Source organism: Callithrix jacchus, chromosome 9 (assembly GCF_049354715.1).
Source record: "Callithrix jacchus isolate 240 chromosome 9, calJac240_pri, whole genome shotgun sequence".
Lineage (NCBI taxonomy): Eukaryota > Metazoa > Chordata > Mammalia > Primates > Cebidae > Callithrix > Callithrix jacchus.
Genome location: NC_133510.1, coordinates 13,873,801 through 13,898,206, shown reverse-complemented (window position 1 = coordinate 13,898,206; position 24,406 = coordinate 13,873,801). Strand labels below are relative to the sequence as shown.

At 43.8% G+C, this 24,406-nt stretch overlaps 2 long non-coding RNA genes across 2 annotated transcripts in view; one reads left to right on the top strand and one right to left on the bottom strand.

Moving 5' to 3' along the window:
• LOC103795122 (uncharacterized) overlaps positions 1 to 23,763 on the bottom strand; it is a 30,534-nt gene extending 6,771 nt beyond the window's left edge. The window contains exon 1 of the long non-coding RNA XR_622612.5: positions 23,636 to 23,763. This is a non-coding gene — a long non-coding RNA (uncharacterized LOC103795122). The remainder of the gene's footprint in view (positions 1 to 23,635) is intronic.
• Positions 5,709 to 8,770, top strand: LOC118144091 (uncharacterized). Its single transcript, XR_004728572.3, has 2 exons — positions 5,709 to 5,844; positions 8,645 to 8,770. It is a non-coding gene; the product is annotated as an uncharacterized LOC118144091 (long non-coding RNA).
• Positions 23,764 to 24,406: the final 643 nt, after the last annotated feature.

Below are 24,406 nucleotides of genomic sequence, written 5' to 3'. Positions count from 1 at the left end.
TCTTGACCTCGTGATCCACCTGCCTTGGCCTCCCAAAGTGCTGGGATTATAGGCGTGAGCCACTGCGCCCGGCGATACTTACATACTTTAATCTTTCAGGGTAAATGTTCCTCTGTTATTTTTCTTTCTCAGAATTTTCATCACTATTTTTGCACATTTACTTTTCCCAATTTACTTTAGCTTTGCCTTGTGTAATCTTAAAATATTCTGATAGCATTTTTACTGGGATAGGGTTAAAGATAAAGACGAATTTAGGAAGATTCTCCATGTTTATATTGTTGAAATACTTACTTAGCTTTGTATATCCTTTGTACTGATGAAATTTTTAACCATGTACAGGTATTATTTTTATAACAAGGAAAAATTTAATTTCATTCTTAAAAAAATAAACAATAAAAGAACACAGCAGAGGTAAACAATGATTAGCAGAGATAAATTTATCTGGAGGAGCCGTTTTGGAGTTCCTTAAATTCTAAACCCCACAATTATAACTTCTCTGTTTACAGATGTCTTACTTTCTCACGGTTAGAATAAAATAGATTGGGCAACTTATTTTGACAGTGTGCATGGTGTACTAACGAGAAATGTTAGCTCTCCCCTCTGCTCTTTCTCATTTCTGCCAGTTCAGGAGATACACTACTCTCTCAAAGGTTGTCTAGGCTGAGAGGCAGACTGCAAACTTGGCAGGTTTCCCTAACATTCCCCAGCCAAGGCAGTTATTATCTGGCTAAACCGAAGAGGGTCAGGTTTCTGGTGACAATGAAGCTGCTTCAGGTCCTCCTCCCATCTCACTAGCAGCCAGCTGCTTTTCTCTCATGAGCTCTGGTGTCTTCCCTGCCCCTCCTGCAGAGCTGCAAGCCTAAGGAGAGAACTGCAGCAAGCAACGCTGGCACCTTAAATGGTCTTTCTGTCTGTAAGATGGTGAGGAAGCAACCCTGGGTTATACTTCTCTTTAGGAGGTCATTGCTAATGTTTCTTTGTTCCCAGATTAAGTAAGGTCCTATGAGTCCATTTTCTCTTCCTTTCTTTCTTTTTCTTTCTCTCTCTCTTTCTTTCTTGCTCTTTCTCTTTCCCTCTTTCTTTCTCTTTCTCTCTTTTCCTCTTTCTTTCTTTTCTTCCCTTCTTCCCCTCTTTCTCTCTCTCTTTCTTTCTTTTTGAGAAGGATTCTTGCTCTGTAGCCCAGGCTGGAGTGCAGTGGCATGATCTCAGTTCACTACAACCTCCACCTCCCTGGTTCAAGCAAGTCTCCTGCCTCAGCCTCCCAAGTAGCTGGGATTGCAGGCACGTGCCCAGCTTTTTTTCTTTTTCTATCTTTCTTTCTTTCTTTTTTTTGAGATGGAGTTTCCCTCTTGTTGCTGAGGCTGGAGTGCAATGGTGGGATCTTGGCTCACTGCAACCTCTGCCTCTGGGGTTCAAGCAATTCCCCTGCCTCAGCCTACTGAGTAGCTGGGATTACAAGTGCACGTGAACTCCCGACCTCAGGTGATCTACCTACCTTGGCCTCCCAAAGTGCTAGGATTACAGGCATGAGCCACGGAGCCTGGCCCTCTATTTTCTTTCTTGTCTCCATTTTCTGTTTCGTTTTTTTTTTAGACAGAGTCTCGCTGTCACCCAGGCTGGAGTGTAATCGTGTGGTCTTGGCTCGCTGCAACCTCTATCTCCCAGGTTCAAGCAATTCTCCTACCTCAGCCTCCCGAGTAGCTGAGATTACAGGCACCCACCACGATGCCCAGCTAATCTTTTGTATTTTTAGTAGAGATGGGATTTTATCATGTTGGCCAGGCTGGTCTTGAATTCCTGACCTCAGGTGATTCACCCACCTTGGCCTTCCAAAGTGCTGCAATTAAAGATGTGACCCACCATCCCTGGCCTCTTGTCTCCATTTTCTTCCATTCACTCCTTTGCTTGTTCACCCATTCTTTCACGTTTAGCACATGAGAGTGATCCCACTGAGATGTAAGCCAGAACCATGGCCTCTGCTCACAGCCCTGCACTGGCTTCTCACATCGCTCAGAGGAAAAACCAAAGGCATTGCAATGGCCAACTTAGGCTTTACATGATCCGTCCTCCATCCTTACTATCTGTGACCTCATCTCCAGCTTCTCCCCTGTCACTGACTCACTCCAGCCACACTGGCCTCCTGCTGTCTCCTCCATGCCTGATGCTCTTACCTCAGCTGAACTCATATTCTCACCTCCTTAAGTTCTTGATACAAATATCACCATCACAGTGGTTAGGAAGAAAGTATAAATAGATAGGAGAAGGGGCTCTAGGTGATATGGTTTGACTCTGTGTTTCCACTGAAATCTTTAATCTCAAATTGTAATCCCCATGTGTGGAGGAAAGGACCTGGTGGGAGGTGATTGGCTTGTGGGGATACCGCTTTGTGATACTGAGGGAGTTCTCAAGAGATCTGATGCTTTTAGGAATGGCAGTTTTCCCTGTGGGCTCTCTCTTTCCTGCTGCCGTGTGAAGAAGGTTTTTGCCTCCCTTTGCCTTCCACCATGATTGGAAGTTTCCGGAGGCCTCCCCAGCCATGCAGAACTGTGGGTCAATTAAACCTCTTTTGTTTATAGATTACACAGTCTCGGGCTAAAAATGGACTAATACACAAGGACTGAGCTGTGTGTGATGTAGTTACTTGGTCTGTCACACCTAGTGTGGGTAGAAGACAAGGGCCCTCCAAAGGAGAACAAAGGGACTGTCAGAGACCTAAGCGTGAAGCGGGGAGGCTGTGGTGTCATTGAAGCTGAGAAAGGAGCTTGAAGAAAAAGAGAGCTCCCAGCTATGGCAAATGCTGCTGAGAAGTCCACTTGTAGAAATGAGTGCAGATTCATAGGTTCAAGCAACAAGCAAGCCATATATTGTTAAGAAACATGAAAAAATCCATTTTTCGGTGGAGGGATAGGAACAGAAGCGAGGTAGTGTAACTGAGTATTCCCATTTTTTCTAAGAGATATTTTAATTATTTTCTCTCTCTCTTCTTTCTCATTCCCTTGGTTTCTCACCTCCTACTTAGCCCTTTAGAAATGCAAATATAGCCTTTTACTTCCCCTTCACCAGACACTCCCTACGGGGCAAGTTCATCTAACTGTGCTTCCAGACAGACTCTCCTTGTGGGTTAACAGTCCATTTACAGACCAAAGTGTGCCCACGATGGAACTCTCACCCTCCAGGAGGTTGCCTAGAGCGAGAACAGTCAAAAAGCATGCCCATTACTCTCTCCCATTTGGAGAGTTTTCAGCCTAGTAAGATGCCAGCAGTCACCAGCACAGCTGCCCAGTAGATAAAGCATCAAGCTAGCACATGGCCCCCTACCTTGCTTGCTTCCTCCCCTGCCTTTTAAAAGTGCCTGCTTCCTGCTCCAAAAGAGAAGTGTTTGTTTAAAGGTAGGATGCCTGTGCCTCTTCTCCTAAGCTAGCTTTGGAAATAAATCACTTTCTTTGTACCAGACCTCACTCTTGTTAATTGAACTCTGTAAGCAGAGTGACTTGCAGACTGACCCCCCTCAGGAGAAAGGGGGAATGGAAGGCGAAGGAGTAGTATGTGAAGACTTAACTCTAACAAGAAGGTTAGCTCTGAAAACATCAGAGACAAGGAAGGCTCATGGAGTCAAAGAGGACAGCAGCAGGGAAATAGTTGTAGATGGAGTGAAATTAAAGACACGGGCTGGACGCGGTGGCTCACGCCTGAAATTCTAGCACTTTGGGAGGCCGAGGTGGGTGGATCACCTGAGGTCAGGAGTTCAAGACCAGCCTGGCCATCAGGGTGAAACACCATCTTAAAAAAATAGAAAAGAAATTAAAGACAGGAGCCGGGCGCGGTGGCTCACGCCTGTAATCCCAGCACTTTGGGAGGCCGAGACAGGTGGATCACGAGGTCAAGAGATCGAGACCATCCTGGTCAACATGGTGAAACCCTGTCTCTACTAAAAATACAAAAAATTAGCTGGGCATGGTAGTGTGTGCCTGTAATCCCAGCTACTCAGGAGGCTGAGGCAGGAGAATTGCCTGAACCCAGGAGGCGGAGGTTGCGGTGAGCCAAGATCACGCCATTGCACTCCAGCCTGGGTAACAAGAGCGAAACTCCATCTCAAAAAAAAAAAAAAGACACAAGAAAGGGAAGGGATAATCAAGGAAGGCAAGTCCTTGAGGAGGTGAGAGGAGATGATGTCAGGGACATGGGTGGATGCAGAAAGAGAAAGATTCATCTCAAAGTCAATGAAGCCAAAGCCTTGGGGCTCCTCACTTGCATGGGCCTAACTTTCAACCCCCCGAGTTACGTAGGTTTTAGGCTTCCACAAAATACGGTTCTGTCCCTGTGTAGAGGGACTGACCTTGACAGAAAGAGAGATGCCTCAGTGCTTCTCAGAACTTGAGCGCTGACAGTAAAGTAAAGCAACCCCCAAAAGTGTAACTGACAGAGAAATATAACAGAGGAATCCTGGGCATTGGTGTCCCTCGGTTTGAGAACCACTGATCTGCTTGAGACATTCACACACCTGATTGGGAACAATGAGATCTGAGGTCTATGTCTGGCTTTACCTGTACCATGTAAGGGACTGCTTCCTGGGCAAGCAGCCTATACAGGGCCAGAGTTCCCATGCTTGGTTTAGTGCTTTGCCGTCACTGTCTTGAAATTCCTTGTAGTAATTGAACAAAGAGTCCCACAATTTCCTTTCGTGAATGAAAATTCTATAAACGAGCCCTATAAATTCTGTAATTTGCCCTGGTCAAACATTGATTTAGTAGCCTTATTTTGTGACCTTGGGCAAGATATTTGACTTAAAAAAAAAAAATTGAGCTGCCCGGGTACAGAGGCTCACATCTATAATCCCAGCACTCTGGGAGGCCAATGCGAGTGGATTTTCTGAGGTCAGGAGTTCGAGACCAGCCTAGCCAACGTGGTGAAACCCCATCTCTACTAAAAATACAAAAACTTAGCCAAGCATGGTGGTGTGAGCCTATAATCCCAGCTACTTGGTAGGCTGAGGAAAAAGAATCGCTTGAATCCAGGAGGCAGAAGTTGCAGTGATCTGAGATCACACCATTTCACTCTAGCCTGAGCGACAGAGAAAGACTGTCTCAAAAAAAAAAAAAAAGCTATGTCTGGGTGTGGTGGCTCACCCCTGTAATCCCAGGACTTTGGAAGGCCAAGTCAGGAGGATCACTTGAGCCCAGGAGTTTGAGATCAGTTTGAGCAACAGAGGAGACCGCCTTTCTAATTTAGCCGAGCACAGCGACACATGCTTATGGTGCCAGCTACTTAGGAGACTGAGGTGGGAGGATAACTTGAGCCTGGGAGGTCAAGGCTGCAGTGAGCTGTAATTATGCCACTTCACTCTAATCTGGGCAACAGAGCAAGAGACCCTGTCTCAAAAAAAAAAAAAAAAAAAATGGAGTGATAATTAACATACCCTAAATACTTGAGTTATTTGTGCCTCAGTTTCCTCATCTTCAAGAAGCCATAATAAATATCCCCTCTCAGGGAGGTAGTGTGACAATGAATGCAAGTTGTCAATGAAAGACAATGAAAGTTCTGTGAGCTTCTCTAATGACGTGTTTTTTTTTTTCCATGAGGCGAGTGCTCACATGTGTTGCATACCCCTGCTTATCATTCCTGGGCTTCTTGCAGCTGCTGATGAGGCTTTCTATTTTTAACCCACTCTGACATGCTTTTTTTCTTCCTTTTAACACCCAACAACCTTTGCCAAATGAGACCTAAATACATGGATCACATCATATTCTTTCCCAAGCTGTCTCTGCTCGCTGGGGTTTGAGTCTCTCAGTGATTCCCCTATACAGAAGGCAGACCTGACACAAATTCAAGACAGGAAAGGGCAAGGTAAGTGCTTTGGGTTCCTTTCCTTATTTTACGTTTTTGAGATGGAGTCTTGCTCTGTCACCCAGGCTGGAGTGCAGTAGCATAATCTCGGTTCACTGCAACCTTGCAACCTCTACCTCCCAGGTTCAAGCGATTCTCCTGACTCAGCCTCTCAAGTAGCTGGGGCTACAGGCAGGTACCACCATGCATGACTGATTTTTTGTATTTTTAGTAGAGATGGAGTTTCACTGTGTTAGCCAGGACGGTCTCGATCTCCTGACCTCGTGATCCGCCTGCTTTGGTCTCCCAAAGTGCTGGGATTATAGGTATGAGCCACTGCGCCCGGCCCCCTTCTTTTAATGGGAATGCTAAGAACGGACCTCAGCAGAGTTGGCAAGAAGAGGAAAAAAGAGAGGGAGGATTGCTTCTAACATTTGCAAGGCCCAAAGCACAGATGAAGAAAGAAACGCTAGACTTGATATTTAAAATTTATAAATTAAACAAGCAAATTGTTAAAATTTTATATCCTTCTACCTTGACAAATATGTTGTCATAATGTTGACCAGATTTAAATTTGAAGTTTGGAGATCCTTGGAGTTCTTGCAGGGACACAATTGTGTGAGATAAGCCAGACTCTGGTCCTCTCCACTTCTTTTCCCATCCTTGGCTCAAAAAGTGTTAGGGGATGATAGAGAAGTATCCACAGAAGGCCAGAAGACAGAGAAGATAAAGAACTTTCAAATTTTGTCAGGCACAGTGGCTCAATGCCTGTCACCCCAGCACTTTAGGAGGCTGAGGTGGAAGGATTGCTTGAATACAAGAGTTCAAGACCAGCCTGGACAACACAGTGAGATTCCACCCCCGCAACCATCTCTACAAAAGAAGTAAAAAAAAAAAAAAAAAATACTTAGGCATGCTGGCATGTGCCTATAGTCCTAGCTACCCAGGAGGCTGAGGTAGGAGGATCATTGTGTGAGCCCAGGAGGTTGAGGCTGCAGTGAACGATGATTGCACCACCACACTCCTGCCTGGATGGCAGAAAGAGACCTGCCTGGATGACAGAGATAGATCAAAAACAAAGAAAAACATCTAGGCAAGGTGTCTCAGGCCTGTAATCCCAGCACTTTGGGAGGCCAAGGCAGGTGGATCACCTGAGGTCAGGAGTTTGAGACCAGCCTGGCCAACATGGCAAAACCCTGTCTCTACTAAAACACAAAAATTAGCCAAGCATGGTGGTATGTGCCTGTAATCCCAGCTGCTAGGGGGACTGAGACAGGAGGATCATTTGAACCTGGGAAGCAGAGGTGCAGTGAGCCAAGATTTTGCCGCTGCACTCCAACCTAGGCAACTCCATCTCAAAAAAGAAGAAAAGAAAAAAAAGAGGCAAAAGAAGCCAGGTATAGTGGTTCATGGCTGTAATCCCAGAACTTTGGGAGGTCAAGGTGGGAGGTTCACTTGAGCCCAGGAGTTCAAGATGAGCCTGGGCATCATCATGAGATCCCAGTCCTATTAAATCTTAAAAGTAAAGAACTTCCAAGTCTTATCTTTGAGTTGAGCTGAGCTTGTGAGGCATCCTAATTTTTATTACTGGTTTTATTATGGTTCGGCTGTTTGTCCTCTCCAAATCTTATTTGGAGATTCCCAATGTTGGGGGTGAGTCCTGGTGGAAGGTGATTGGATCATGGAGGTGGATCCTTCATTAATGGCTTAGCACCATCCCCTTGGCGGTGAGATTTGCTCAGTTAGTTCATGATAGATCTGGTTTAGTAGTCTAGGACTTCCCTGCTTTCTCTCTTGCTCTCACTCTGGCCATGGGACATGATGCTGGCACTATGCTTTATGTACAACCTGCAGAACTGTGAGCCAGTTAAACCTCTTTTCTTTATAAAGTGCCCAGTCTTGGGTATTTCTTTTTATTATTATTTATTTGTTTTATTTCGAACTTTTAGACAGGGTCTTGCTCTGTTGCTCAGGTGGGAGTGCAGAGGTGCCATAACAGCTCACTGTAGCCTCGACCTCCCAGCTTCAAGTGATTCTCCTACCTCAGCCTCCGAAAGTACTGGGATTACCGGCATGAACCACCATGGTCGGCATCAAGTATTTATTTTCTTTTTTCTTTTTTTTTGTGTGTGACAAGATGTTGCTCTGTTGCCCAGGCTGGAGTGCAGTGGCACAATCTTGGCTCACTGAAACCTCTGTCTCCTGGGTTCAAGCGATTTTCCTGCTTCAGCCTCCCAAGTAGCTGGGATTCCAAGTGCCTGCCACCATGCCCAGCTAATTTTTTGTATTTTTAGTAGAGATGGTGTTTCACTATGTTGGCCAGGCTGGTCTCAAACTCCTGACCCGAGACGATCCACCTGCCTCAGCCTCCCAAAGTCCAGCCCCCCAGCTGGACATATTGTCTTAATGACATATTCACACGCAAATACTAGGTGTAAGCATTAACATAAATAAGATGGCAGATGCCAGGAAGTTGAAGAACTCTTCAAGGAGTTCATCAAGTTAATTGGGAGATAAAAATCTGTGAAAGGAAAATGAAAACTCGACACCCCAATTCACTTTGCAGAAAGAAAAAACTAAAACTGAAAGCGTAGTCATGCAAAAAGCAGCCTTTTTTTTTGTTCCTAAGCAGACAGCTACAGATTAAAGGCTAAAGACCTCCACAGGCAGCTACTCTACGTTCACCTTATCTTATATGTACAGTGCCAATTTACCGAGCATCAGATGAACACATAATTGACTGTTCCCTGCTCCTTTTTTTTTGCAACATATGGATCACCACATCCTCTTCTCTCCTCTTCATCCCATGTTTCCCTTTTAGATATTGAAGCCTTCAAAATCTTCTTTGGAGAAAGACACAGACCACAGACTGTTTCTGCAATTCCATGTTATGTTCTTTTGGGCATGTCCTTAATCTTGGCAAAATAAACTTCTAAATTGATTGAGACCTTTCTCAGACACTTGTTGGTTTACAAACCTAAATAGTATATTCAGAAAGTTAAAAAAATCATATATAAGCACTTTTGAAAATAGTTTGACAGTTTGGCAGTTCCTTAAAAAGTCACATGGAGTAACCATTTGATCCAGCAATTCCATTTCTAGGTATTTACTGAAGAGTAATGAAAACAGGCCAAGCGCAGTGGCTCGAGCCTGTAATCCCAACACTTTGGGAGGCTGAGGTGAGTGGATCACCTGTCAGGAGTTCAAGACCAGCCTGGCCAATGTATCGAAATCCCATCTCTACTAAAAAAATACAAAAATTAGCTGGACGTGGTGGCATGTGCCTCTAATCCCAGCTACTCCAGAGGCTGAGAGAAGAGAATTGCTTGGACCCTGGAGGCAGAGGTTGCAGTTAACCGAGATTGTGCCACTGTATTCCAGCCTGTGTGACAGAGCAAGATTGTCTCAAATAAATAAATAAATAGTAGTGAAAACATATGTCCACATGAAAACTTGCAAACAAGTGTTCACAGCAATCTGTTCACAATAGCCGAAAGGCAGAAATAAGCCAGGGCATGGATAAACAGAATGTGATATATCCAAAAAACAGAGTAGTACTCTGTAGGATATTATTCATGCAAAGGAACAAAATATTTTGGTATAATAAGAAATAGCTCAATAGTACAGTAGGGGGATTCTAGTTAATAATACTTTATGGTATATTTCAAAACAGCTAGGATGGTATTTGTAATGTTCCAACATAAAGAAAAGATTAATGGGCTGGGAGCAGTGGCTCATGCCTGTAATCCTAGCAATTTTGGAGGCTGAGGTGAGAAGATCACTTGAAGCCAGGAGTTTGAGACCAGCCTGGACAACATAGCAAGACCTCGTCTATATAGATAATTTAAAAATTAGCTGGGTGTGGCAATGAATGCCTGTAATCCCAGCTACTCGAGAGGCTGAGGTGGGACGATTGCTTGACTTCAGAAGGTCAAGGCTGCAGTGAGCTGTGATCACGCCACTGCACTCCAGCCTGGGTGACATAGTGATACCCTGTCTCAAAAGAAAAGATGAATGTTTGAAGTAATGGCTAGCCCAATTACCCTGAGTTGATCATTACACATTGTATGCAGGTATGAAAATATCACAGATACCCCCAAAATATGTATAACCCATATATATATAATTTTTTAGGCTGGGCTCGGTGACTCACGCCTGTAATCCCAGCACTTTGGAAGGCCAAGACAGGCAGATCACCTGAGGTCAGAAGTTCGAGACCAGCCTGGCCACCATGGCTAAACTCCATCTCTATTAAAAATACAAAAATTAGCTGGGTGTGGTGGTGTGCCCCGGCAATCCTAGCTACTCGGGAGGCTGAGACAGGAGAATCGCTTGAACCTGGGCGGCAGAGGCTGTGGTGAGCTGAGATCTCACCACTACATTCCAGCCTGGGAAACACAGTGAGACTCCGTCTCAAAAAGAAAAAGAAAAAAAAAAAACAACTATCTTTTTTAAAGGCAGGAGCAAAGAGTAGGACACATATAAGAAAGATTATCCCACTGGCTCTCCTCATAGAGCAATGTCTTATGAGAGGGCACTGTAGTGACAGACAGGAGAAATTATAGCTTCTAGTTCGCCAACAGTGACTTCCAAATAACGGTGGCTATTTTTAGGCTATTGCTTTTGTTTAGTGAAATACAGAAATCAAGTACCTCTATCTTAATCACATACACATACTTTCCAATTCCCAGCAGTCACTTTCCTCTTAGTCTTACATCATTGGTTACAGGATATCATTTATTATTTTATATATATATAAAATAATATATATACACACACACACACACACACACACACACACATACATGAGATGGCTGGGCACAGTGGCTCACACCTGTAATCCTAACACAGTCCCAGATGTTCAAGATGAGTCTGGCCAACATGGTGAAACCTCATCTCTACAAAAATACAAAAACTAGCCAGGTGTGGTGGCATGAGCCTGTAGTCCCAGCTACTTGGGAGGCTGAGGCAGGAGGATTGCCTGAGTGTGGAAGGTCAAGGCTGTAGTGAGCCAAGACGGTGTTGGGGGTGGGGAGGAAGGGCGTGATCCCCTGGAACTGAGAAGAGTGAAACAGGGAAGGAGAAAAACCATCATAAAGGCATCTTCTCAAATTGTTCACTGTGGGCAACTAGCAGGCTATCTCTCTGGGGCCTTCTGGGAAGCCATGTAGAATGACCTAGAATGATCCACTTGAGGTAAGGAAGGATTTGTTCCTGTCCCCTCTGGTCAAGGTTTGCCTCATGGATGTGCTTGCATGGGTAAGTAGTGGCCTTCAAGTTCTGGGACAGAACTAAAGAATTATGCTCAAGAAAAGTAGGTTGCTGGCTGGGCACAATGGCTCATGCCTGTAATTCCAGCACTTTGGGAGGCCAAGGTGGGTAAACCACCTGAGGTCAAGAGTTCGAGACCAGCCTGGCCAACATGGTGAAACACCATCTCTACTTAAAATACAAAAATTAGCTGAGAGTTGTGGTGGGTACCTGTAATCCCAGCTACGCAGGAGAATTGCTTGAACCTGGGAGGCAGAGGTTGCAGTGAGCCAAGATTGTGCCACTGCACTCAAACCTGGACTCTGTCTCAAAAAAAAAGAAAAAAAAAAGGAGAAAAGTCAGTTACCTCAACAGTGGCTGGAGTGAAAGGTTAATCTTTTTTTTTTTTTTCCTTTTGAGATGCAGCCTCGCTCTGTTGCCCAGGCTGGCAGTGGCACTAGCTCGGCTCACCACAACCTCTGCCTCATGGGTTCAAGCAATTCTCCTGCCTCAACCTCCTAAGTAGCTAGGATTACAGGCACCAGTTACCACCCCCAGCTAATTTTCATATATATATAAATAGAAACAGGGTTTCACCATGTTGGTCAGGTTGGTCTCGAACTCCTGACCTCAGGTGATCCACCCACCTTGGCCTCCAAAAGTGCTGGGGAAAGGTAAATTTTAATAATTTTGATGATTTAAAAATGTTTAATAATTTAAGAAATATTATAGACAATGCTAAGAGAAGAATGAAAAGAATTACTCTAGGGTGAGGAGGTGGGGCATCACAAATGAGGTGAAACTTAGATTTGCAGTATTAACATAGCTCTGTGTAACAGTTACCTGGTTTAATTCTCCCATTTACTTAAATATATGTTGCTTATGCATTGCTTACAATTTATGTAATTACCACTTTTCCTTCCATAACAAGGAAACTAAACGCATGTAAACATAAAGTAAATTAAGCCTAAGAAAGGACAGTCTCTTCAGCAAATGGTGCTAGGGAAACTGAATATTTACAAGAAAAGAAGGAAGTTGAACTCTTACCTCACCGAATTTACAAAAATTAACTAAAAATGGTCAAAGGCCTAAAACTGTAAATGTAAGAGCTACAACTCTTAGAAACTCTTAGAAGAGTTAGCATAACATTTTTATGACATTGGGTTTGGTAATGATTTCTTGCCTATGAAACCAAAAGCACAGGAAATAAAACAAAAAAATAGATAAATTGGACTTCATCAAAATTAAAAACTTTGTGCATCAAAGAATACCATCAAGAGAGTGAAAATGCAACCTATAGAATAGGGGAAAATATTTGCAAGCCATATACCTGATAAGAGAATAATGGAAATAATATGCAGAATATATAACTCTTGGCTGAGTGTGGTGGCTCATGCCTGTAATCCCAGCATTTTGGGAGGCTGAGACAGGCGGATCACAAGGTCAGGAGTTTGAGATCAGCCTAACCAACAAGGTGAAACCCTGTCTTTACTAAAAATACAAAAATTAGCCGGGCATGATGGCAGGTGCCTATAATCTCAGCTACTGGGAAGGCTGAGGCAGGAGAATCACTTCAACCCAGGAGTCGGAGATTGCAGTAAGCCGTGATCATGCCACGGCACTCCAGCCTGGGTGACAGAGCAAGATGTCACCTCAAAAAAAAAAAGAAAAAAGAAAAAAAGAAAGAAAAGAAAAAGAACTACAACTTAACAGCAAAAAACAAAAACAAAAAACACATCCTCCCCAAAAAACTTAGAAAATATACAGATGGCCGAAAAGCAAGTGTGAGCCACCACATCCAGCCCATCTTTGCTTTCAGAGCTAAGTCTTGGAGGGCTTTGAGGCGCTTTTCTTCAGAGGAGCTGAATGGGGTTTCAAGGATTGTTTTTTGGGTTCTTCCTGTTTAGCACCTGCTACTGTGATTGTCCTCACAGCAAAGTCTCAACAAATGGTTTTTCCTTCCAGTTTATTCTGGCCGTGGCATGCAACCACCTTCAGTTAGTTTGCAGCCCTGAGTGAACCCAAGTGCTTGCTCCACGCTTTTCTTCATTCTTCCCCATTCAGAATACCTTGCAGGACACAAGAAGTGCCTGCCCCCACAGACACCACACATCAGCGCTGTGGCTTATGGCAGGCACGCCTGCACTTGGCACTATTTCCCCTGAGAACTTCCTGCCTGTTCTTTTTCTACTTTTTCATGGTTCTTCAAGGCTTTGTCTTTCTCTGGTTGCATACTTTGGGGGAAAATTTACATCTCTCTTTCCAAGACTTACAACTGGGCAGGATCTCAGACATACTACCGTTTTCAGAGAATTATATACCCACAAGCAAGGTTGAGAAAGGCTCTCTTAAAAATGTCCCCTTGTCAAAATTTAATTGTGAAATCTGTCCTCATGAAGGATTTTCAAAAATTGTGATTAAAAAACACATAACATTTACCATCTTAACCATTTTTAAGCTGAGCTGAATAGTATTAGGCCGGGCACAGTGGCTCACACCTGTAATCCCAACACTTTGGGAGGTCGAGGCAGGTGGATCACCTGAGGTCAGGTGTTTGAGACCAGCCTGACCAACATGGTGAAACCCCGTCTCTACTAAAAATACAAAATTAGCCAGCATGGTGGTACGTGCCTGCAACCCCAGCTACTCGGGAGGCTGAGGCAGGAGAATCGCTTGAACCCAGGAGGTGGAGATTGCAGAGTTGAGCTTGTGCCATTGCACTCCACCCTGGGCAACAAGAATGAAACTCCATCTCAAAAAAAATAAAGTGTATAGTATTAAGAACCTTTATACCATTATGCAACCAATCTCCACAACTCTTTTCATCTTTGCAAAACTGAAACTCTGTACCCAGCTCCTCCTCCTGCAAAACCCTGGCAATCATTCTACTTTGTCTTTATGAGTTTGACTACTCTAAGTACCTCACGTAAGTGGAATTATACAATAGTTGTCTTTTTTTTTTTGAGACTGAGTTTCGCTCTTGTTACCTAGGCTGGAGTGCAATGGCGCGATCTTGGCTCACTGCAACCTTAGCCTCCTGGGTTCAGGCAATTCCTGTCTCAGCCTCCTGAGTAGCTGGGATTACAGGCACGTGCCACCATGCCCAGCTAATTTTTTGTATTTTTAGTAGAGACGGGGTTTCACATGTTGACCAGGATGGTCTTGATCTCTTGACCTCGTGATCCACCTGTCTTGGCCTCCCAAAGTGCTGGGATTACAGGCTTGAGCCACAGCGCCCGGCCTTACAATAGTTGTCTTTTTGCGACTGGCTCATTTTACTTAGTGTAACGTTCCCAAGTTTCATCAAGTAGTGGCATGTGTCAGAATTTCTTATCTTTTAAGGCTGAATAATATTCTTTTGTGTCTGTGGGCCACATTTTCTTGTTTATTCATCTATCAATGGACATTTGAGTTACTTCCACTTTTTGGCTCCTGTGAATGATGCTGTATAAACATGGGTGTACAAATATCTCTTTGAGATCTTGCTTTCAATTCTTTTGAGTATATACTCAAAAGAAAGGTTAGGGGCGGGAGCAGGATTGAGTTCGGGAGAAGCTAAGCTGCAAGGCAGGCCTGATTACAGCCTCATCCAACCCTACAGGGAGCTGTGGAACTCAAATGGCTTAAGTTATTCCATATTTGGCCAAAACAGAATACCTCATACCTTCGTTGGTCATTGGATATGGGATGCCTTGGGAAGGACATGACCTTGGGCTGGCGAGAATGCCAGAAGCATGCAGCCATCAGCCACTTTCCCAGCAGCTGGGGCCACAGGTCCATCCTTGAAGGGGGTCTTGGAGGCGAATGACCACATCCAAGGGAAGCTTCAGAAGCACAGAAGGCCATGGGCCACAGAGACAGAAAGAACATGGCAGGGCCAGTACAAGATCTGTCCTGCGCTGTGAGTAAGAGGGCCTATGGGCGTGGTTAAGAGCACACACTCTAGAGCCAGAGAGCTGGATTTGAATCCTCAGTTCTGCTACTTCTGCTGTGTGAGGTTGGCAAGTTACTTGACCTTCCTGTGCTTTGGCTTCAACGCATAGAAGTCATCCTAGACTCTATCTCATAGGAGTGGTATGATCATTAAATGAGTTCATATACGTCCTTATGACAGTGCCGTACACATACAAGCACTGTAAGTGCAGTCATTATTATATGGAGTTTTAGGAAGGACTAGAAAGAATGTAACGTTTTATAAGTTGTAGAAGCAATGGGAAAACCAGAAGTTGAAGGGTTCAGAGAGCTAAATGAGCAGGGAAGCACTAGAGGATGAGAAATGAGAGACACAGAAAATAATAGATACGATGGGAGAAAAAGGGTCCAATTGAACATGAAAATCAAAGAGCAACCAGTGAAACAATTTGGGAACATGGCTAGGGAGCTGGTTCTTAGAATATTCTGAATATTTGAAGAGTCTTAGTTGTAGCAAAATTTCTTGGGAGTCCCACTCCCTTTTCCCCTTTCCAGCCATCCCATTCTATTTCACCTTCTTCCCACAAATTTTTCAAGTTCCAACCCTCTACTGACCAGTTGCTAGGAATTGCCAAAGTAGGCACGTTTCAAATGCAAATACAGTGTACCCTCTTAACAACATAACGTGGGCATCAACAAGAGTGGAAACCTGTCAACATCATGGTGAGAAAATAGTCCCTCCCACCTCCTTTCACACGGAGTCATCACGTGTCCCAGAGGAAAGAAACTGTACCTGCAGGAGTGTAATAGAACCATCAAGAGCACACAGAATCGGTCTTGATTCTGTGACAGAGTGAATGAAGACTGTGATGACACATGTAAAAAATCACACATTTTCCAGGATAGAACTTCAAAACAAAAAGGTTAGAACATCTTTGTATACTCACCTAACAATCATTGTTTTTTTTTTCGAGACGGAATCTTGGCTCACTGCAACCTCCACCTCCTGGGTTCAAGCGATTCTTCTGCCTCAGCCTCCCGAGTAGCTGGGACCACAGGCACATGCCACCACTCCTGGCTAATTTTTTTGTATTTTTAGTAGAGACGGGGGTTTCACCATGTTGGCCAGGATGGTCTCAATCTCTTGACTTCGTGATCTGCCCGCCTCAGCCTCCCTAAGTGCTGGGATTACAGGCGTGAGCCACTGCACCCGGCTGACAATCATCTTTAATTGCTCTAAGTGAGAGTCCTGCCACAATTTCATCTGTGAGAGCTCAACTTCTTCCCAGACATGTTAGTCCTGCTATGCTCATGCTGTGGGCTGGAGGATTCTGAAGAGTTTACTCCACCCAAACCTGTAAGGATGGAATTCTCTTTGTCTAATAGGTATGGTCTGATTCCAGGTCATTTATTTGTATTCTTATTATTATTATTATTTTAGAGACAGGGTCTTGTTCTATTGCCCAGGCTGGAGTGCAGTGGTGTGATTATAGCTCACTGCAGCCTTGATTTCCTGGGCTCCAATGATCCTCCTGCCTTACCCTTCCAAGTAGCTGGGACTACAGGCATGCACCACCACACCTGGCTAATTTATTTTATTTTATTTTTTGTAAAGAAGGGGGTTCTCACTATGTCACTCAGGCTGGTCTTGAACTTGGCCTCAAGCAATCCTCCCACCTCTGCCTCTTAAAGCACTGAGATTACAGGATATGCCACCATGCACACACTAACATTCTTATTGTGTGCATGGTTTAAGGTTGTTCGGGATACTGAATTCCTCCCCTGGCTTCCCAGCATAACAGTACATCTTTGAAAAGTGACTGTGCTTCTGAGAATACTCAGAAAGAAAGGAGAGCAGCAGGAACTGATCCCCAAGTTCAGAGCCCCATCTTTAGCTGCTATGTCAACAATGGAAGTATTATTCTCCTCCCTCCCTCAGCAGGACCCATTGTTCTCTGGTTACAACAGGAGTGAGATAAACAGCAGCTGTGAGGATCCTGCCCTTCCTCCCTGCAGGCCTGGGCACTGAATGTGAGAAGCCTGGCGTTATTAGCACAGAGGGTTCTGACAACTCCTGAAGGACAGAATTGACGAAGACGGGGGCATGAGATTCACTTTTTACAGACAAAATGTCATCTGCGAGGATAGCAGGAGAAGGCTGAGATATAGCAACAACTGTTTTCCCTAACCATTTCCTGTATTCTGGCGGATCAAATAACTAGAGAAACAACATGATTATACAGTATATATATATAAAATAAATAAACCACAATAAAAATAAATATAGTACAATAAAGTAAATATACTATAAAATAAATATGTATATATATATATATATATATATATTTGCATTTGCCAAGTCTTTGAGACAATTTTGAAATTTTTCTTATTTTTTTGTTTTGATTTTTGTGGTTCTTTCATGTGCCTTGACCCTTCAGATTCCCTACAAAATGCAGGTGATTCTCATTTTCCATAAGGTTACTGTGGATACTGAAACGTTGCTCCTAGGGGCAACACAGGGTGAGGTTCCTTCGAGCCATCTTTCATCAACCAATCAATGATGTGTGTTTGTGTTTAAAGATATTTATTATACATTGCTGATTCATTTACATTAGATCTATGGCCAACAGTGCTATAACATGCCTGAATGAAGCTCATTTAACACACGTATTTTCTCTGTAAGGCACATTACAGCTTTCTTGCACTTAGGAACAGTCGACAGCACTTCAGCACTCTGCTTGGAGACCATTTTTTAAAGAGTGAAATCACCAACAAAAAGCACAGAAATGTCAAAATAAGGTACTACATATACTGCAAATAGGAAGGACACTGGATTACCATGGAAGAGCTGAAACAAGAAGGCAGGGCCTCGCTTTGTTTGACCGCAGCCCGGAATGTACATCACCGTGGTTTGAGTGACTCAAACTTTTCACTTCTCTACACATGTCTGTGAGTGGCTGAAGGTACTGCAAGGATGGATTTAGGTGTTCCAAATACATTTTGGAGAGTAGGCAAATTCCCATATATGAAATCCAGGAACAATGAGGATTGATTGTAAGCATGCACATTCAAGAATAAAAATATTTTGTGGGTGAAATCCTGCAATGTATTCAGAAGTCAAGAACACATGGTTCTATCAACTCTTAGAACATGAGGAATTCTTTTTTTTTTGAGACGAGTCTTGGTCTGTTGCTAGGCTGGAATGCAGTGGCGAGATCTTGGCTCACTGCAACCTCGGCCTCCCGAGTTCAAGCAATTTCCCTGCCTCAGCCTCCGAAGTATCTAGGATTACAGGAGTGCGCCACCACGCCTGGCTAATTTTTTGTATTTTAGTAGAGATGGGGTTTCACCATGTTGGCCAGGATGTTCTCAATTTCCTGACCTCGTGATCCACCTCCCTCGGCCTCCCAAAGTGCTGTGATTACAGGCGTGAGCCACCGTACCCCTGGCTGGGGAATTCTATTCTTAGGGCACTTTGGGATGTGCTAGCCTTCCCATAGGAAAGTCACATTCCCTAACTCCACTGTCATTAGAACATGAACTGGGAAGTGCTATTTCCATTCCTGGAGACTGTTAGCTCTAAGGCTGTTAATCTCAAGGTGGATTCACATCTTGTTAGAAGCATAGTGTCTGGTTCCAGTCCAGACCTATAGGACCAGAAACTCAGAGGGTGGGGTCCAGTCTTTTGTGTTTTAAAAGGCTCTCCAGAAGAGTCTGCTGTGTGCTCACATTAGAGAACAGTGCTCTAAGCCACCCAACTCACCCAGCCCGTTAGTCTTATGGCTAACGGCCTGTAGGAGGCCTGATTGATTTTCCTTTGGTGTGGAAAGAGCAAGGCCTTGATAATCAGAACTGCACTTCTGCCTTTAATAATGGAGAGATCTTGTTACTGAAATACTCTACCCTCCAGTTTCCTCATCTGTAAAAATGTGGAGATTAAAAGAAACCATGAATGAGAAAGTGCCCAGTTCATAAAAGGACCTCAGTAAATGTTAGCATCTTTATCTTCCTCTCTTTTATTATTCCTTCCTGAACAGGCATTAAGGATGAAGAAAAAATACTAGGAGACAGTTTTCTTTCCTTAGCATAGAGCTCAGTTTTTTATCTCAGAGGAAACAATTATCATCATTTATCATTTTCATCATTGCCTCTCTCTCTCCCCCTTCTCACTCCCTTTCTCTCTTAGCAAGGAAAGCTGGTGCTCTGGTCTCAGTGTATCTATAGGAGGAAAAACACACTAAAGTCATTCAAAGAAGAAAGCAGAATATTTGAGAGTTCCTACCCTTTACTATACAATTAAAAGCAAGTCCTCTGAACTCATTACCTTCTGCCTATTTTCCTTCTACCTCCATCCACATGACAACTTTTTTCCCTAAGGGTTTAGAAAAGCTTTTTTTTTTTTTTTTTTTTTTTTTTTGAGATGGAGTCTCACTGCGTCATCCAGGCTGGAGTGCAGTGGCGCAATCTCTGCTCATTGCAACCTCCGCCTCCTGGATTCAAGTGATTGTTCTGCCTCAGCCTCCTGAACAACTGGGATTACGGGCACCCACCACCATGTCCAGTTAATTTTTATATTTTTAGTAGAAGTGGAGTTTCACCATGTTGGTCAGGCTGGTCTTAAACTCCTGACCTCAGGTGATCCATCCACCTTGACCTCCCAAAGTTCTAGGATTATAGGCGTGAGCCACCGCCCAGCCCACACAGCAACATCTTTGAAAAAAATCATTGTTTAAATTATTGAAATGGGGCCTCACTCTGTCACCCAGCCTGGAGTGTAGCCCCATAATCAGAGCTCACTTCAGCTTCAAATTCCTGGGCTCTAGCAATCTTCCCACCTCAGCCTCCCAAGTAGCTAGGACTAAAGACATATACCACTACACCTGGCTAATTTCATTTATTTATTTATTTATTTATTTATTTGAGACAGGGTCTTGCTCTGTCACTCAGGCTGAAGTGCAGTGATACAATCATGTAGCTCACTGTAGCCTCAAACTCCGAGGCTCAAGCAATCCTGCCTTCTTGGCCTCCCAAGCATCTGGGACTACAGACATGTGCCACCGGATGCCCATCCCACATAGCAACTTCTGTGCTCTTTGAGCCTGAGGAACAATAATTCCTTTCCGTTGGCTTACTAGTGGCCTTAAAGACTTAATTTGAAAATTGGGTGAGGACAGGTTACTACCACTCACTCCACCAGCTCTCCCTGGTTGTCGCTGAAGGAGAACTCAGGTCTCAATTTACCAGCCCTTTATCTTGAACCATGTAGTAACTTAAAGTCAAAACAGAAGCCAAGGAGTTGTTCGCAGAGATTGTAATTCTGCATATTGGAAGGATCTTTTATTTGACATTGCCCGTTTTGGCTCCTCCCTACGTTTGTAGTTCTCTGTGGCATGCAATAACTGTCTTCCTGACTTTCTCTGCCTGAGTCAACCTTGCAGACCTGCTATCACTACCAGTGTGTAAAATTGTTTCTTCTAATCTCAGCAAGTTTCCCCTGAGCATTGGTAATGTCCAGTAGTGGCTAACCAACATTTACAAAGAGGAAGAGAGGGTTGTAACTTTGGAATTTTAATGGTAAAAACCAAAGGGATTTTAATGGTAAAAACCAACTGCCCTGTTCTAAGTCAGGGAAATTCCTTAACACAGGTTTCGAGATATCTCACCAGCTTTCCCCTCACTCCAGCCCACCTTAATTTTTTTTATACTTCAACTTAGACAGCTTCAGCTAGAAAAACCTGACTGCCATTTCCTTTCCCATGCAACTTCCTTCTCTAAAAAATAGAGCTGGAGGAAGTTGAGACCCAGAAAAGAGAAACAAGTTACCCACATCACATTTTGGTCCAGGTTTCTTTCTCCAGCATCACATTTCTATTACTAGTTGAGAAAAGAAAAACAGCTCAGGTCAGGCATGGTGACTCAAACCTGTAATCCCAGCACTTTAGTAGGCCGAGGTGGGTGGATCATGAGGTCAGGAGTTCAAGACCAGCCTGACCACGATGGTGAAACCTGTCTATAGTAAAAATACAAAAATTAGCCGGGCGTGGTGGTGGGCATCTGTCATCCCAGCTACTCGGGAGGCTGAAGCAGAGAACTGCTTGAATCCAGGAGGTGGAGGTTGAGGTGAGCCACCGCACACCAGCCTGGGTGACAGAGCGAGACTCGTCTCAAAAAAAAAAAAAAAAAAGCTCAAAGGGGTCTCTAGTTGCCCATCCCACAACCACGTATATCCCCACCACCTCCATGCCCCTGGGTGCAATTGTTTAAAGGCGTTTTGTTCTTTCTTTTCTTCCCTATAGTTTCTTAACTAGCTGACTCACCCATTATCTTCCTGTTCCTGGAATGTGTGAGACAAGTGACAATGTATAGCCAATCAATAGCTTATGTTATTTTTATGTAAATTCTTACTAAACAGTTTAGGAGTTGCATTTTTCTTTTCCTTTAAAAGAAGGAAAAGGCTGGTCAGCCTGGTGGCTCATGCCTATAATCCCAGCACATTGGGAGGCTGAGGTGGGCAGATAACTTAAGGTCAGGAGTTTGAGACCAGCCTGGCCAACATGGTGAAACCCTGTCTCTATTAACAGTACAAAAATCAGCCGGGTGTGGTGGCACGTGCCTGTAATCCCAGCTACTCAGGAGGCTGAGGCAGGAGAATCGCTTGAACCTGGGGGGCGGAGGTTACAGTGAGCCACAATGATGCCCCTGCACTCCAGCCTGGGCGACAAGAGCAAAACTCTGTTAAAAAAAAAAAAAAAAAGAAAAAGGAAAAGGCTACTACCACTTGTACCTGTTAGAAGACATAAAGTTCCAGGGAAAAAAGAAAAGAAAATCCCACTTGTAGTCAGGGCACCGTGGCTCCCGCCTGTATTCCCAGCACTTTGGGAAGCTGAGGCAGGTAGATCACTTGAGCCCAGGAGTTTGAGACCAGCCTGGGCAAAATGGTGAAACCCTATCACTACCAAAAATACAAAAGTTAGCCAGTCTTACAACCCAGTCTCAAAATAAATAAATAAAGAGATTTTTTTTTAAAAGACACTTATAACTGCTGCTATTGGGAGGATAGATCAAGGGCAACTTGAATCTATGCTTCTGGGTTGCAGTCCTCAAATCTGGCCCAAGTAAACTATCAACTCAGCATGAATTTTCCTTTAGGTCGATATAGCAGGATTCAGAGTGAATCCTCCACAGCAACCACCCATTGTTTTCCTCTGAAGGCAGTGCCTGGTACTAGCAAAAACCCATTGCGTTCTCCATCTTCGGACGTCTCATCGTGGTTGCAGGTGGGTTCTCCTGAATCCAGACCTCCGTTTCTTTGGTGGAAGTGTAGATTTAATTTGGGCGGTTTCTCTCTGACTCTCTCTGAATGAGGATTCTGTCTCTGACATTTCTATTTAAGGATATTTTTCCGCTAACGCGTAAGTCTGCAGTGGGCAGTTTGCTTTCTTTTTCGGCCAAGACGTTGTTGCATCATGACCTTTCATTTTGGAAATCAAACTTTTATGCATGATCACGTCTCTTAGATTCCCTTTTTCTAATATATGAGAGTGGATTCTTCACTCCAAAGATAAAAGGCACTTGTTCCCTCCAGCCCATTAGGGCACTCTAAATAATTAGAGACTTACTGGGTAGGGGTATTGGGACTTTCATGCCTTAAAAGGTTTTCTCTCTCGGGAGAACATCTATAATCTCTCTCACTCTGCCAACAAATGCACATAAAGTTTGGTCACTTAGCACTCGTGAGGACTCTGTGACCCTCTGGGAACTCAACGTTTCTGAGACACATAAAAAAGTGGACATAGTAGTGACACAGTAAGGAGTTACACTCACAAGCAGCACATTTTGACCCAAAATACTGCCCAGAGCTTGGTTGTGAGTGATTCAGGCCTCTAAGTTATGGGTGCAAAGCATTCAAGTCTGAAGACTCCTTAAGGAGGCAGCCTCCCCTGGAAACATCAGCTGGTTTTTTGTTTAACACTTACGGAGATTTGTCTTGTAGATATTTGGACAAATGGGACCACAGGACTTCAGATGACCCTAAATTACAATGGCCAAAATGGAGGTCCTTTGAAATGCCTAAAACAACTCATTTGTGCACTCGATCAGAAAAAAAAAAAAAAAAAGCTGTTTTAGAACCAGACAGAATGGGAGACCTACTTTCTATTTGTCCTGGCTGAAGTCTGATAAAAGATTTGGAAAAAAAAAAAAAAACCTTTTTAAAAGAGATCTATGGTTAGAAATCAGCTTGATCAAAAGCTGATATTCAGGCTATAATTTTTATTGACAAAAAGGGCCTTTCTGCTTTTTCTCCCTGGGATCTTGTTTCTGGGAGTTTTTTTTTCAGTTGACTGAAACTCCTTTTGAAAAAAAACCTTTAATCCCTCTGTTTGCTTCCTTTCTTGTTCGCATGATTTTGCTGAGAAAAATGTAAAACTTCATTGGCCTTTTAGAAAATTTAAAATATTTCCAAATTAGCTCCTCTAGGACTTGTTCTTCCATTTCCTTCCACTTCTGCTCCTCCTTTCTTTGACCATTTTCGATACCACATGGAGAAATCTAGAGGAGACTTCTAGGGGAGACTTCTGAGACCCCTTGAAGAACACAGGAAAAGCCCCCCCCAGCACACAGACACACACACACAAACACACGTACATACCGTTTTACTCTTTTGGGATTTTCTCTTTCTCTTGTTGAGTCTTGAGAATTGTGGGCATGCTTTTCTCAGGTCTACAGCTCTGCTCTCTTTTGCATTGAGTTTCCTGACCTCTTTGGCTTTTGGAGTACAAAAGGATTACTTTGTATTGAGAGAGAACTTGGCCTTTTCGTGTGCAATGGCTGGCAAGTCGCTGCCAAAAGCTGCAGTTTGGGAAGTAACTGACAGCAAATGCAGTGAATGGTTATTACTGCAGGGGGCTACTTGTTTCTTTGTGTGTTTAGATAAGAAAGGTGAAGTTCGAATGGTTGGAGGTTATGAAAATACTCTCCAACAAGGGATAAGACTCCTGTGGGGGATGGGCTGACCACAGAGTGGGCTGATGTCGCAAGGAGCACTATGGAAACACTGTGTGGCCCGGACCCATGACATTTTTTCCTCCTTTGGGGACCTGCGATTCAAAGGAGAAGTGGGATTCTTTCCAGCACTGTAGGAGGCTGAGGCGGGCAGATCACCTGTGGTCGGGCGTTTGAGACCAGACTTACCAACATGGAGAAACTCCGTCTCTACTGAAAATACAAAATTAGCCGGGCGTGATGGTGCGTGACTGTAATCCCAGCTGCTTGGGAAGCCGAGGCAGGAGAATCGCTTGGACCCAGGAGGTGAAGGTTGCGGTGATCCAAGATCGTACTATTGCACTCCAGCCTGGGCAAGAAAAGTGAAACTCCATCTCAAAAAAAAAAAAAAAAAAAAAAAAAAAGTGGGATTCTTGCT